This window comes from Chrysemys picta, chromosome 14 (assembly GCF_011386835.1).
Source record: "Chrysemys picta bellii isolate R12L10 chromosome 14, ASM1138683v2, whole genome shotgun sequence".
Classification (NCBI taxonomy): domain Eukaryota; kingdom Metazoa; phylum Chordata; order Testudines; family Emydidae; genus Chrysemys; species Chrysemys picta.
In genome coordinates this window covers 4,661,703-4,676,488 of record NC_088804.1, presented here as the reverse complement: position 1 = coordinate 4,676,488, position 14,786 = coordinate 4,661,703, and the positions used below count along the sequence as shown (strand labels likewise).

Sequence of the window (14,786 nt, the reverse complement as noted above, 5' to 3'; positions counted from 1 at the left end):
TCATTGCCAAGTGGGGAAGGGCGGGGTGTGTGTGTGCGGTCCCTGGGGTCGGCCCTGGGCGGGGAAGGGCAGGGTTGGGAGTGGGGTGCAGCCCCTGAGGTCGGTGCCAGGCGGGAAAGGGCAGGGGCAGGAGCGTGAGGGGTGGCATCTGGGGTTGGTGCTGGGTGGGGATGGGCAGGTTGGGGGTGCAAATTCTGGGGTCGGTGCCGGGCGGGGGCAGGTGGTGCGGTCCCTGGGGTTAGTGCCAGGAAGGGAAAGGGCAGGGGTGGGAATGGGGGGGTTGGTGCCGGGGGGGGGTCGCATGGTCCCTGGGGTCAGTGCCAGGAAGGGAAAGGGAAGGGAAGAGCAGGGGTGGGAATGTGGGGGTCGGTGCGGGGTGGGTGGCATGGTCCCTGGGGTTGGTGCCGGATGGGGGCGGGTGGCACAGTCCCTGGGGTTGGTGCCAGGCGGGGACGCGGTCGCTGGGGTCGGTGCCAGGAAGGGAAAGGGAAGGGCAGGGGCGGGGGCCGATGGCACGGTCCCTGGGGTCAGTGCTGTGCACTGGTGGGTGGTGCCCGCCAAGGGCTTGGGAGGCTGCAAGTCCTGGCTGCGGGCTGTGCTGCGGGGTCACTGTGCTCTGTGCAGAGCAGGGCAAGAGGCTGCGCTGGTGCCAGTCTGTGGATCTGGCCCTGGTCCCCTACTCTTTTATTGTGGGTCCTACTGTAACCCGCCCGCGGGCTCCCCCTGCTGCTGCCGGCGGCCTAGCACAGGGGCTGTGATATTCGACACGGCTCCTTTAAGGCTTGGAAGAGCCCCTCCCTTCCGCGCATGCGCACGAACTGTGGGGGTGGGCAGAGTGTCTCCCGCGGAGCCTGGCCGGCGCGCGCTGCATCGTGCTGCCAGAGGGGCCGCGCCCAGGACTCCCCCCAGCGCCGCGGGAGCGCGCCCCCTCCTCCTTCTCTGCCTCGCGGGAGCGCGCGCCCCGCCCCGCCTTCCCGCCTTGCCAGGAGGATGCGCCCGGGGGCGAGACGGGGCCGCTGCGCTTCGCTGGCCCCAGCCCGGAGCCAGGTGCCGCCTCCGGCCCGCAGGTGAGAGGCGCGCCCGGCGGGGCGTGGGGCTGGGGGCGTTAGGGGAGGAGCCAGGGGGTGTCTGGGTGCGAGGGGAGGGGGGTGCTGAGCTGGGGGCTGGGCGTGTGGAGCTGGGGAGGGGCAGTGTGGAGCTGGGGGTGCTGGGGGGTGCTGAGCTGGGGAGGGGGAGTGAGGAGCTGGGGGTGCTGAGCGAGGGGAGGGGGAGTGGGGTGCTGAGGGGATGCTGAGCTGGGGAGGGGGTGGGCAGCATGGAGCTGGGGGTGCTGGGGGGTGCTGAGCTGGGGAGGGGGTGGGCAGCATGGAGCTGGGGGTGCTGTGGGGTGCTGAGCTGGGGAGGGGGGTGGGCAGTGTGGAGCTGGGGGTGCTGAGCTGGGGAGGGGGTGGGCAGTGTGGAGCTGGGGGTGCTGAGCTGGGGAGGGGGTGGGCAGTGTGGAGCTGGGGGTGCTGAGCTGGGGAGGGGGTGGGCAGTGTGGAGCTGGGGGTGCTGAGCTGGGGAGGGGGTGGGCAGTGTGGAGCTGGGGGTGCTGAGCTGGGGAGGGGGTGGGCAGTGTGGAGCTGGGGGTGCTGAGCTGGGGAGGGGGTGGGCAGTGTGGAGCTGGGGGTGCTGAGCTGGGGAGGGGGTGGGCAGTGTGGAGCTGGGGGTGCTGAGCTGGGGAGGGGGTGGGCAGTGTGGAGCTGGGGGTGCTGAGCTGGGGAGGGGGTGGGCAGTGTGGAGCTGGGGGTGCTGAGCTGGGGAGGGGCAGCGTGGAGCTGGGGGTGCTGATCTGGGGAGGGGCAGCGTGGAGCTGGGGGTGCTGATCTGGGGAGGGGCAGCGTGGAGCTGGGGTGCTGGGGGGTGCTGAGCTGGGGAGGGGGAGTGGGGAGCTGGGGGTGCTGAGCTGGGGAGGGGGAGTGGGGAGCTGGGGGTGCTGAGCTGGGGAGGGGGTGGGCAGTGTGGAGCTGGGAGTGCTGTGGGGGTTCCTCCCACATCCCTATGGCTGTGGGGACGGGTTATGCTGATCTCTTCATGCCCTGCTCAGCCCCACTCTTCTGGCTTGGGTCACATCACTCCTTGTCCAGGGTCCCTGTAGCCCCTTGGTGGCTCCAGCTCTGGGGAGCCGGGTTTATGTGTCTTGACATTTAATTCCTGCGGGGAACTAGATTGAGTTTAAGCAGTAATGTCACAATGACCTTTAAAGCCAGCATGAGTTACAAGTCGCTCCTTTTCCTTCCTGCTCAGGTGTTAACTGCAGCCTTGCCTGGCATATCTGATGGCATTTGGGGCCACAGAAACACACTAGCAAATCACATAGTGATGGCTGGGAAAAGTCTGCATTTGTCAGCAATTGCTCCCAGTTACATGTTGTGTGCTCTAGTTTGTCCCTGTAGAATAGGTCTCTGCCATCACTGTGTGGTAGTGATTGACAAATGTGGACTTTTATTTATTCACAGTGGTGAATAATCTAGTCTTGAAGCCTTTGCACTTGCATATCCTTTGTGTTGCCTCTCTTTCTTTTCCCGTCTGCCCCTGAGAACAGAGCAGATGAGCTCTGTATTGAAATGTGTAAGAATTTGCTATGCTAGGAGAACAGCCCATAAGTAAGGAACATAGAAGCAGATGTGGGACAAGGTCAATAGTGCTACATATCTGCTCTTGGAATAATTGATAGCCACTGATGCACCATCATACCATCATTCAAAATGTTACTTTTGGGGCTTGTCTACACTGCGATGTTGTCACCAAAACTTTGGTCTTTTGCGGGTACTTAAGAAAGTCTCTCCCCCCCCCTCCCCTCCCCCCCCCCCATGAAAGTCAAAAGTTTTGCCAACATAAGCGGCAGTGTGAATGCGACTTTGTTGGCAGGAGCGCTCTCCTGCTGACAAAGCTTATGTTGCTCCGGGGCTGTACCAATAGCATTGTTCACACCCGCTGACTTTTACCAACAAGGCTGTGTCGTGTAGACGAGCCCTCAGTTAAAGCACAGGACTGACTGGGTGTTTGGAGATCTAGGTTCTGTTAGTGGCTGTGCCACAGACTTCCTGTGTGACTTTAGGCAAGTCTCAGTTTCCCCATTGCTAAAATGGGGTTAATACCAACTCAGGGGCACTTTGTAGATTATTTGTAAAGTATTTTGAGATTAAATATCTTTTCTACACAAGAGAAAATTTACTCTTGCAAGAGCTATGTGGTGCCTCCTAGCAAACTTGTAACATCCCTTGCATCTGCATGTAAAAGTGCTCAAACTGTTTACACGCATACACAGTATCATTTGGATCAGTACTGTTATGAGCTGGGTGAAATGTTGACCCCGTTGAGGTTGATAGGTGTGAACTCTGGGGTTGATAGGCATGAGTTCTGTTAACATAACTAAGCATAAGCTATGCCTAAAGCAAAAGGTGTGTCTTTAACCACCCAGGACTTTTGGCTGACTGTTGTGTTGGGTAGGGGTGTGTTTGTGTGGGAAGAGAGATCATGCATAGAAATTGAGAACCTACAAGAACAAAAAGAGGGAGAGGCTGGGCAAGAAAGCCAATCAGGATCCTGTAAGCAAAGTTTGACCCTAGAAAAAGCTAGAAAGAGAGCTTTTGGATCTGGTATTGGCTAAATAAAGAGTCTTGCTGGCTGTGTAAGCTCAGAAAATACTCCTTTTGTTCTTGGTTCCTTCTGCATTCAGAGACACAGGACTTTGTACATTCTTTGTAAATAAACAAGATTGCATCAAAGAAAATATCAGACTTCATCAATTTCTACTTCCAACTGGAATATCTCCAGGGCCCTGAACTTTGACTATCCACTTGTTGCCCCTTTTCAACCCAGTATTTAGAGTTGCTGAAAGCAAACCTGATTTAGTCTGAACCAATTCAGCCTGCATGCATCTATTGCCAGTGGGAATGGAACTGAAATTGTTCAGATACTCCTCCCACTATTGTCTCATAGTGTACCAGAGTCTTTCAGAATCTGAGTCCACTGCTTCTGGGAGCTGTGCAGTGAACTGTGGGATAGGTACCCAGGGGGAACTGTAACTGAAGTAGTTCAGAGCACTACTAGGGACACAGGACAAAGCTTCATGGTACAACTCAGTATGGCTAATGTGTTTGCAGTGAGTAGTTTGTGCTTAAAACAGTTCTGTAAGAGCACTTCAATTGGGAATTATTCCGATCGGTGCTGTAGATCTAGTCTAAGACCATGTCTATGCTACAAACTTTGGTTGACGCAAGTTATGTTGGCATAAAGGCAGCCCACTGTTAGTATATTGCTTGTGAGTGTGCATACTTGGCTGCTTGCATCGGAGTTGCGCATACTCACCAGGAGTGCTTGTGTTGATGCACAGTGTAGTGCACCGGGGGGGTATCCTAGTGTGCAACACACCACCGTCCAGCACTCTCTGTTGGGAAGTTTAGAAATGCATAGTGGGGCAGAAATGAGTTGCACGGGGATGACTGTGAGCAAGGGGTCAGCTTCCCAGTGTGCAATTGTCCCCATCCCATAATGCCATCTAAAGCCTATAATTTTTCATGACTTTTTTAAAAATCCCACCACCCCATGCGGGCTGTCTTCTCTTTTTGCTGATCGTGGCGAATCAACTTGAAGCACTCCTTCCATTTTTAGTCATTTCTAACGTTAAAAAAATTGATCAGGTATGATGTTCTGAGCATTAATTGATAAATTGTGGCCCGTGACTGAAGGTATTGTATTAACTTTGTGAGGACTACCTGTTAACTTTTTAAAATTATACGTTAACACGGTGTTGATTTTTAAACATTTTCTTGAATATATATTTACATAATTGTTCTAGACTTGTCATGTTTTGTACCTTGTGTTTGTGGGAGAAAGGGCTTTGATACCTAACTTGACCCATTTCCAGAGACATTATATTATCAAAATATCCACCAACTGAAGGATCTGAACCTGAGAGGGCAGCAAGTCCCTCCATCTGCCATGCCACAGAGGATGATACCATTGAAATTATGATTCTTCTTCGAGTGCTTGCTCATATCAATTCCAATTAGGTGTGCGCGCACCGCGTGCACAATTGTCGGAGAAATTTTCTACCCTAGCAACACCCAGTGGGTCTGCTGTGGAGCCCCCTGGAGTGGTGCCTTCATGGTGCTGGATATATACCCCAGCCGACCCAGCGCCCCCTCAGTTCCTTCTTACCGCCCCGACGGTCGTTGGAACTGAGGAGCGCGGCATAGCTGTTCTCGACTCTCCCTAGCTTATCCTGTAATTCTTATAGATAGTTGTAGTTATAGTTGTAGTATTCTTAGATTGTTAATAGTTCATTATTTAAATAGTTGTAAATAGTTAGCGGGGGTTAAGGGGGATATTTCTCCCCCCTTTTCCCCCGGCGCATAGCCGGGCTCATGCCCAAGGCTCCTGGCTTTAAGCCGTGTGCATCCTGTGCTAAGCCTATGCCAACGGGGGATCCGCACGACTCGTGTCTGAAGTGTTTAGGAGAGTCCCACCAGACAAATAAGTGCAAAATCTGTAAGGCTTTCAGACTCAGGACTAAAAAGGAACGGGACTTTAGACTCAAGCAGCTCCTCATGGAGGCGGCACTTAGCCCCGATCCTCCCTCGGCGCGCCAAGTTCCGGCACTGAGCGCCTCGGTGCGCAGCGCCCCGGCCGCACCTACCGGTACTACACCGCGAGCAGACGCGGATAAGGCCTCACGGCACCGTCCTCCCTCGGCACCACGTCTGCCTTTGGCGCCGTTCCTTGTCTCCGGGACATAAGAGACCCCGCAAAACACAGGAGGCCGCTGTCCTACAGGCACCGGCTCCCTTGGTACCGTGGTAGAGCCACGTCCGCCTCTAGAGCGCCAGAAGACGCAAATATCTTCTACACCGTTGACTCCGGCACCGGGGGTAGGGCCGTTGAGTCCGGTGCGGACTGGCTCACTGCCTCGGTTTGTGGTGGAGCCCTGTCTTCCGTCTACTCCGGAGACCGGACGGCGAAAGACCTCATCGCTCTCACGGCGCCGTCTCAACCCGCGGCACCGCCCGCTCTTCGGACCGTGCAATCCAGGGGCAAGCCTGCCCTGGTACGCCCACCGTCTCCGAGCGTGGACTCGCGGCACCGCTCCAGGTCTCGGAGCAGGTCCCGACGCTGCTCGCGGTCCCAGCGCTGACTTTCACCTCGGCACCGGTCGTACTCACGGCCTAGGTCTTCTTCATGGCTCCGCTCAACGTCTTGGCACCGTCGGGACCATCGGTACTGGTCGGAATCTAGACATAGTTCTCGGCACCGGTACGAGCACCGCTCCAGTTAGAGGGGCCGCTCCCGGCACCATGTATACAGGCGGTTGTCTTCATCTCGGTCCAGATCCGGATCTCGGCACCGACATGGCCAGCGGCACTGATCTCGATCACGTACCGCTCACCGGCACCGCGCAGGGACCGCTCGCCTACGGACCGGCACCGATCGGCACCGTACCGGACCGAGCCAATGCAGCTGCGTTCGGCACCGCCCTGGCCCTCGAGATCAGCGTCTCGCTCATCCGACGGGGCTTCACGATCAGCATACCCTCTCCAGGGTCAGGCTGCCGCTGACTTGGGTCACTGGCACGAGGGGGCAGAGGACCCCGCGCAGGATCCTACGCATTGGTCTTTCTGGACCCCGTGGGTGTATCACCAGGCGCAAGGGGCTCCACCATTGGCCTCTCGCTCGGCACAATCCGAGCCCAGAGTCCCGGAGGCCACCATCTCCCGTCCTCCCCCAGGGGGCATGGAGGCTCCTGTGCCTACACCGCCTCAGGCCCTAGACCCCGGGGCACGAGATCCTCCGCTTCAGGGACCCTTGGAACCGGACCCTCATTTGGACCCCTTGTCCCCGGAGGCATCCTCCTCATCTTCCCCGGATGAGGTGGTGGCGGGCACAACAGCCTCAGGCCCGCCCCCAATAGATCTTCATGCCCACCAAGACCTGTTACGTAGGGTGACACGTAACATGGACCTCCAGGCGGAGGAGATAGTAGAGGTGCAGGACCCGGTGGTGAGCATCCTGTCGGCTGATGCCCCATCCCGGGTGGCATTGCCACTGATTCGTACGATTCAGGCTAATGCCGCTACCATATGGCAAACCCCTGCCTCCATTCCACCCACGGCCAGAGGGGTAGAGAGAAAGTACTTCGTCCCCTCCAAGGACCATGAATACTTATACACGCACCCTCCACCGTGTTCACTAGTCGTGTCCTCGGTGAACGCAAGAGAGCATCATGGCCAGCAGGCGGCAGCGCCCAAATCGAAGGACGCTAAACGCTTCGATTTGTTCGGGCGTAAGGTGTACTCGGCGGGAGGTCTGCAGCTCACAGCCATGAACCAACAGGTGCTCTTGAGCCGCTACAGTTACAACTCATGGAACTCCATGGGTAAATTCAAAGAGTTGGTGCCCCAGGACTCAAGGGAGGAGTTTGGGGCCTTAGTGGAGGAAGGTAAGAAGGTGGCTAGGACCTCCTTACAAGCCTTCCTGGACATAGCAGACTCGTCCGCCAGGACACTAGCATCTGGCATAGCCATGTGACGCGTCTCCTGGCTCCAGGTTTCGGGCTTACCACCAGAACTGCAGCAGACCCTGCAGGATCTACCGTTCGAGGGCCAGGGGTTATTCTCGGACAAGACGGACTCTTGATTGCAGAGCCTCAAGGATTCGAGAACCATCATGCGCTCCCTGGGGATGCATGTCCCAGGGCCCCAGCGCAGACCCTTTAGGCCCCAGCCGCAAATGTTCTACCCTCCCCCGCCTCGTCCGAGACAAGACTTTGCCAGAAGGCGGGGACGCAGTGATAGACGAAGGTCGACCGGCCCTCAACCTGGTCAGAACCCAGGGCCCTCCTAGGCCACCTTCAGGTCCTGGACAAAACTTTTGAAGGTGCGCTCGAGGACGGCGCCCCAGCCACTACCCAGGATCCATCTCCCTCCTTTCGGGATCGCCTCTCCCGTTTCCACCGTGCTTGGTCCCTTATAACCTCGGACCGCTGGGTCCTTCGCACGGTGGAGAGGGGATACGCTCTCCAGTTTTCTTCATTTCCCCCCTCCCACCCCCCCACCCCCCGTCCCTCTTCAGGAACCCTTCTCACGAGCATCTCCTTACACAGGAGGTTTTTGGCCTCCTCTCCATGGGGGCCATAGAGGAGGTTCCCCCAGAGTTAAGGGGCAGGGGGGGGTCTACTCTCGCTACTTCCTGATCCCCAAAGCAAAAGGGGGTCTACGTCCCATTTTAGACTTACGCGAACTCAACAAATTCATAGTAAAGTTGAAGTTCCATATGGTCTCCTTGGGGACCATCATCCCTTTCCTGGATCCTGGAGACTAGTTCGCCGCCCTCGACATGAAGGACGCATATTTTCATATAGCAATTAACCCCCCACACAGGCACTTCCTTCGATTTGTAGTAAACAAGGTGCACTACCAATTTGCCGTCCTTCCCTTCGGCTTGTCCGCGGCTCCGAGAGTGTTCACCAAATGTATGGCTGTCGTGGCAGCATACCTTCGTCGACAAAGGATACAGGTGTTCCCGTATCTAGACGACTGGTTGGTGCGCGGCCGCACCAGGGAGCAAGTTCAAGCTCACGTCCAGATAATACTGCAAACATTCCACGAGTTAGGCATTCTACTCAACAAAGAAAAGTCCACTCTGGACCCAACCCAGAGAATAGAGTTTATTGGGGCAGTCTTAGACTCCAGACTCGCCCGAGCTCTTCTACCAGACAATTGGTTTCACACCATCACAGGCATCATCCGAGGGCTCCAGGTCTTCCCAATTACCACAATAAGGACGTGCCTCGGCCTGTTAGGTCACATGGCCTCTTGCACTTATGTAACCAGGCATGCAAGACTTCGGCTTCGCCCACTTCAGGCCTGGGTATCATCGGTGTACCGTCCTTATCGGGACAACCTGAACATGGTGATCACGGTACCGAACTCGGTCCTGACCTCTCTCACATGGTGGCTGGATCACAAGGCGGTTGGCGCAGGAATGCCGTTTCACGCCCCACAACCCTCCCTGCACCTGGTCACGGACGCTTCATCTCTCGGTTGGGGCGCTCACCTCGGAGAACACCACACCCAGGGCCTGTGGACCGCATCCCAACTAGCTCTGCACATCAATGTTCGAGAGCTGATGGCCGTGCGTCTAGCCTGTCAGGCATTTCTCGGTCTCCTGCACGGCCGTTGCATGTCAGTCCTCTCAGACAACACCACGGCCATGTTCTACATCAACAAGCAAGGAGGAGCCCGGTCGTCTCTCCTATGCCAAGAGGCCATTCGCCTGTGGGAGTTCTGCATTGCCCACTCGATACATCTCATGGCATCGTTCCTCCCTGGAGTCCAGAACGCTCTAGCGGACCGTCTCAGCAGATCCTTACAGACGCACGAGTGGTTGATTCGCCCAGACATCATCTATTCCATCTTCCAGAGGTGGGGATTTCCCCAGGTCGACCTGTTCGCATCTCGAGCCAACAGGAAGTGCCATGTGTTCCGCTCCCTACAGGGGCGATCTCCGGGCTCCCTGTCGGACGCTTTCCTTCTGACGTGGAAAGACCAGCTATTCTACGCTTTTCCTCCATTCCCACTGGTCCACAGGGTACTGCTCAAGCTACGCAGAGACGGGGCAAGTCTGATTCTAGTCGCTCCAGCTTGGCCAAGACAGCACTGGTACACCACGCTTCTGGAGCTATGGGTTCAAACTCCGATCACGCTTCTCTTGTGCCCAGACCTGATCTCTCAGGACCACGGCAGATTCTGTCACCCCGACCTGCAATCGCTCCACCTCACAGCGTGGATGCTCCATGGCTAAATCAGACAGAGATACAATGCTCACATCCCGTGCAACAGATTCTGCTGGGAAGTAGAAAGCCCTCTACATGGACCACTTACTTAGCCAAGTGGAAACGGTTCTCCTGTTGGTGCGCACAGCGGGCTACGCCCCCCTTGCAGGCGTCAATTCCCTTTATACTCTAATATCTCCTATCCCTGAAACAGCAGGGCTTGGCGATATCTTCCATCAATGTTCACCTGGCCGCTATATCGGCGTTCCACCCAGGAGAACTTGCTTCCTCGGTCTTCTCTAACCCGATGGTCGTTAGATTCCTCAAGGGCTTAGACCGGACGTACCCACAGCAACGCCAACCCGTTCCGGCATGGGATCTTAACCTGGTTCTCTCCAAGCTCACAGGGCCCCCGTTCGAGCCCTTGGCTACCTGCTCACTCCTGTACCTATCTTGGAAGACAGCCTTCCTGGTAGCCATCACTTCAGCAAGGCGTGTTTCTGAAATCAGGGTGCTTACGTCTGAGCCTTCATACACAGTTTTCCATAAAGACAAGGTGCAGCTTCGCCCCCACCCTGCCTTTCTTCCCAAGGTAGTTTCACCTTTTCATGTGAACCAGGATATATTTCTCCCAGTCTTCCATCCTAAGCCTCACGCCACCCGTCAAGACCAGTGTATGCATTCCTTGGACGTACACAGGGCCCTAGCTTTCTAGCTTGAGCGTACAAAGCCGTTTAGGAAGACGACACAATTCTTCGTGGCAGTGGCCGACCAGATGAAAGGCTTACCGGTCTCCTCACAACGTCTCTCCTCTTGGATCACGTCCTGCATTTGTGCTTGCTACGACCTGGCCAGTGCCCCGACGCCACGCCTTACCGCCCAGTCTACAAGGGCTCAAGCCTCCTCGACTGCCTTCCTGGCTCGAGTCCCGATCCAGGACATTTGTAGAGCTGCGGTTTGGTCATCAGTCCACACCTTCGCCACTCACTGTGCGCTTGTACAGCAGTCCAGAGACGATGCTGCATTCGGATCAGTGGTTTTGCACACAGCGATGTCTCACTCCAACCCCACTGTCTAGGTAAGGCTTGGTAGTCACCTAATTGGAATCGATATAAGCAAGCACTCAAAGAAGAAAAAACGGTTACTCACCTTTGTAACTGTTGTTCTTCGAGATATGGTGGTCATATCCATTCCAAACCCGCCCCCCGTCCCCACTGTCGGAGTAGCCGGCAAGAAGGAACTGAGGGGGCGCTGGGTCGGCTGGGGTATATATCCAGCGCCATGAAGGCACCACTCCAGGGGGCTCCACAGCCGACCCACCGGGTGTTGCTAGGGTAGAAAATTTCTCCAATGATCGTGCACGCGGTGCGCGCACACCTAATTGGAATGGATATGAGCAACACATCTCGAAGAACAACAGTTACAAAGGTGAGTAACTGTTTTTTTTTTTTTTTTTTTACAAATCAAGTGACACCTCCCTTTCCTTTCTATCTTTAACTTGCCCACGGAATTACACATGCTCCCAGACTGATAGATATGGTGAATTTATTTAGGGACATCTTTTGATCTGCAGAAGTGCAAATATATGACACAATCTTTATCTTCAGGCACAAATGGGTTTTTCTGGATAATAATGGGCGAATGAACCAAAGTGTATTTTGTTTTCACGACAGTTAAAATTCAGGGTCGTCATAGACCATACTTTTATACCAAAGTAATCTATTTACGTGATAAGCACCACAATGCCTCTAGTTCATACCCGTTGAATGTTGCTTGTACAGGGAGGAGGCAGGCCCGAGAAATGTGGATCATGATGAACCTCTCCACCTTCTGCTTCAAATGCGCAATGCACATTTTTGATCCTGCCTTCCCTGACATAAATATGTAGCAAAATGTATATTAAAACCAACAACCTGAAAGTATACTAAACCAAGATAATGTCCTGTACATGCTTCTCCACTGGGAGAGGATGAGACAACAAACACAACAGCTGTTTGTCAGTATTTAATGCTTGCATCTGTAACTTTCACTCTATGCATCCGAAGAAGTGAGGTTTTTACCCACGAAAGCTTATGCCCAAATAAATCTGTTAGTCTTTAAGGTGCCACCAGACTCCTTGTTGTTTTTGTAGATACAGACTAACACGGCTACCCCCTGATACTTGACAACAGCTGTGTAGCAGTCTTGCTTACTGCACAATGACTGTGGTATAAGAACCTATTGAATACAATATTAGAGTGAGCTTTCGTTCATATTTGACTCTGTCCATTAATCTTTCCCTGCAAAGTCCTCCTAGACTCTTATAAGATTTATGACGTCTGAAGCAAGCCAGAAAATACAGAAATACACAAAATCCAAGAAGATTCTCCCCCAAGATTTTAATTCAAAAAGTTTAATGCCAGAAGGGACCATTAGGTCATCTAGCCTGACCTTCCGTATATCGCTTTTACCTATTTAACCCTGTATTAAGCCCAATGACTTGTTTGGCTAAAGCCTATCCTCCAGAAAGATATCCAGCCACTTTTGGTTTGAAGACATTAAGATGTGGAAAATCCACCACTTCCCTTGGTATTTTGTTCTTACCCTTAAAAATGTATCCCTTATTTCTAATTTGAATTTGTCTGGCTTCAGTTTCTAGCCACTGGTTCTTTTTATGTATCACTCTGCTAGATTAAAGACTCCTTTTGTATCTAGTATTTTCTCCCTATGAAAATAGTTACACACTATAATCAAGTCACCTCTCATTCTTCGTTTTCATAAACTATAAACAGATTAAGCTCTTTAAATCTTTCACTGTAAGTAAGCCATTTTCTCCAATCCCCAAATCATTTTGTCTTTTCTGCACCCTCTCCGGTTTTTCAACATTCTTTTAAAAATGTGGACACCAGAGCTAGACACAGTATTCCGGTATCTGACTCATCAATACCATATGCAAAGGTAAAATCTGCTTCATACTCCTACTCACTACTCCTGTTTTTATACATCCAAGGATCACATTAGCCCTTTTTGCCACATCGTAGCACTGGGAGCTCATGTTCAGTTGCTTGCCCACTGTGACCTCTAGTACCTTTTCAGAGTCTCTGCTTTCCAGGATAACAGTCCCCCATTCTGTTGGTATGGCTTGTTCCTAGATGTATAACTTTGTATTTGGCTGTATTAAAACACATCCTGTGTCCTATAGAATATTAGGGTTGGAAGGGACCTCAGGAGGTCATCTAATCCAACCCCCTGCTCAAAGCAGGACCAATCCCCAGACAGATTTTTACCCCCGTTCCCTAAATGGCTCCCTCAAGGATTGAACTCACAACCCTGGGTTTAGCAGGCCAATGCTCAAACCACTGAGCTATAGCTTAACCTTTATCGTGTTAACTATATGTTAGTGATTTTTTTAAAATGTGAATTCCATGCTGATGAAAGGTGCCAGTCTAACAGCCTTGGAGACCGAAGACTCTTATCTGTAGGACAGGTCTTCTTGGTAGTCCATCGAATCCGATGATGACAAATCTGTGCAGATCATCAGTTGTTGGTCTTATGATGTGCCCACAGCAAGAGCAATAGACATGCAAACTTCACCCGTATGCAGCCAATATACCTTTTCCCTGATCTGAAAAGACTGACGCTAGTATTTGAGAGGTAGTCGTTTCAGGATATAGGTGTACACAAATTTATAATCCATTTTGAGTCTTTTTTTTAACTGATAAAATGGATTATTTTTCCTTATGATTACTTGATGGATTTGAACCCCTTATTCAACTTTCAGAGAATGAACTGCCACTTTCAATTTTGATCATATTTTTTCTCTTGGGAGAGTCAAATAATGTTTTTTTTCAAACTTCTCTCAATGTCTGCCTGCATTCCTCTCATATTCTGCTTGTAATTCACAGAAATGGGAATACTGGAGTGTCTAAGCAAAACAGAAAGTTGTATGGGTACCTGTGTTAGGACTTTTATAACTGGGGTTTTATTTGCCTACTGAAATATCAGCAAACATTCTTCTAAAGTGCAGATTATAAAGCAAATATGTAATGGCTCCCTTGGAACCGATATAGTCAGCAGTGTAATGCAGTGTGCTTGAGGCACACAGTATATACTGTTCAGACAGCAATACAGAGTTGTTATAACTATCAATCTTTAATATAAATGCTACACAAATGCACAATTGTTAACTATTCATATGGTATAGTTTATGATACATTAAACTTCCAAAAAACCCTATGTGCAGTTTGGAGGTGACTGAAAATTGTTCCTGTCCAGCTGTTTGGCCTGTGTGAAATAAATACAAATAAACAAACATCAGATAAAAATAAGCACATAAATCATCTTGACAGTTGGCACTAATTGGCCCCTTTGTTTCTACTTAGTAGAGTGCTGAAGTATTGAATCAGCACCAGACTGAGATTGAGAGAGGTTATTAATTGTGAGGAGGCGTGTGGGGGTGTGTGAGAGAGAGGTATGCCCTTCTGTTGATTTTAATCCATGAGCTATAGGTTTTGTGGATAGACACAAGATTTTGATCTCCATCGTATCGATCTGGCACATTCCCCCTGCACTAAATTCATTAAAAAACAAAACCAAAAAACCACTACCTCAAATGCCTTGCCTCTTGTTGAGGGCCTGCTAATGTAACTTTTTTTTAAAGGGCTTTGAGTTGTACTTGTGCAAAAAGTCTGAAATTAGCAATATCATAGAGAAAACCTAAAGGTGACCTTTTGTTCAGGGCAGCAGAGTGCCGGCAGAAATTCACTAAATAAGGTAACATGTCGGGCGCCTCAAATTGTAGTAGGAAAAATGGGTGTTCAGTGTGCCTAAGCTTTTTGTTTTTGTTTTGTTTTTCTCTTGTACTGAAGTCTCCCAGAGTAATGCTCTGAAGCCCCAGCACACAGCATGGAGAGGTGTGGTCTGAGCACAGCACAGGGATCTGTGTACTGCAGTGTTTCTCAAACTGGGGTTGCCACTTATGTAGGGAAAGCCC

At 52.2% G+C, this 14,786-nt stretch overlaps 1 protein-coding gene across 2 annotated transcripts in view; it reads left to right on the top strand.

Moving 5' to 3' along the window:
* The first annotated feature begins 797 nt into the window (after positions 1-797).
* The window catches only part of GFOD2 (Gfo/Idh/MocA-like oxidoreductase domain containing 2), a 63,896-nt gene continuing 49,907 nt past the window's right edge, over positions 798-14,786 (top strand). Inside the window, exon 1 of one of the 2 annotated variants that reach the window (XM_065567514.1) lies at positions 798-1,067. The gene's annotated coding sequence lies outside the window, so the exon portion shown is untranslated. The remainder of the gene's footprint in view (positions 1,068-14,786) is intronic. The other variant, XM_065567512.1, reaches the window with a different exon arrangement.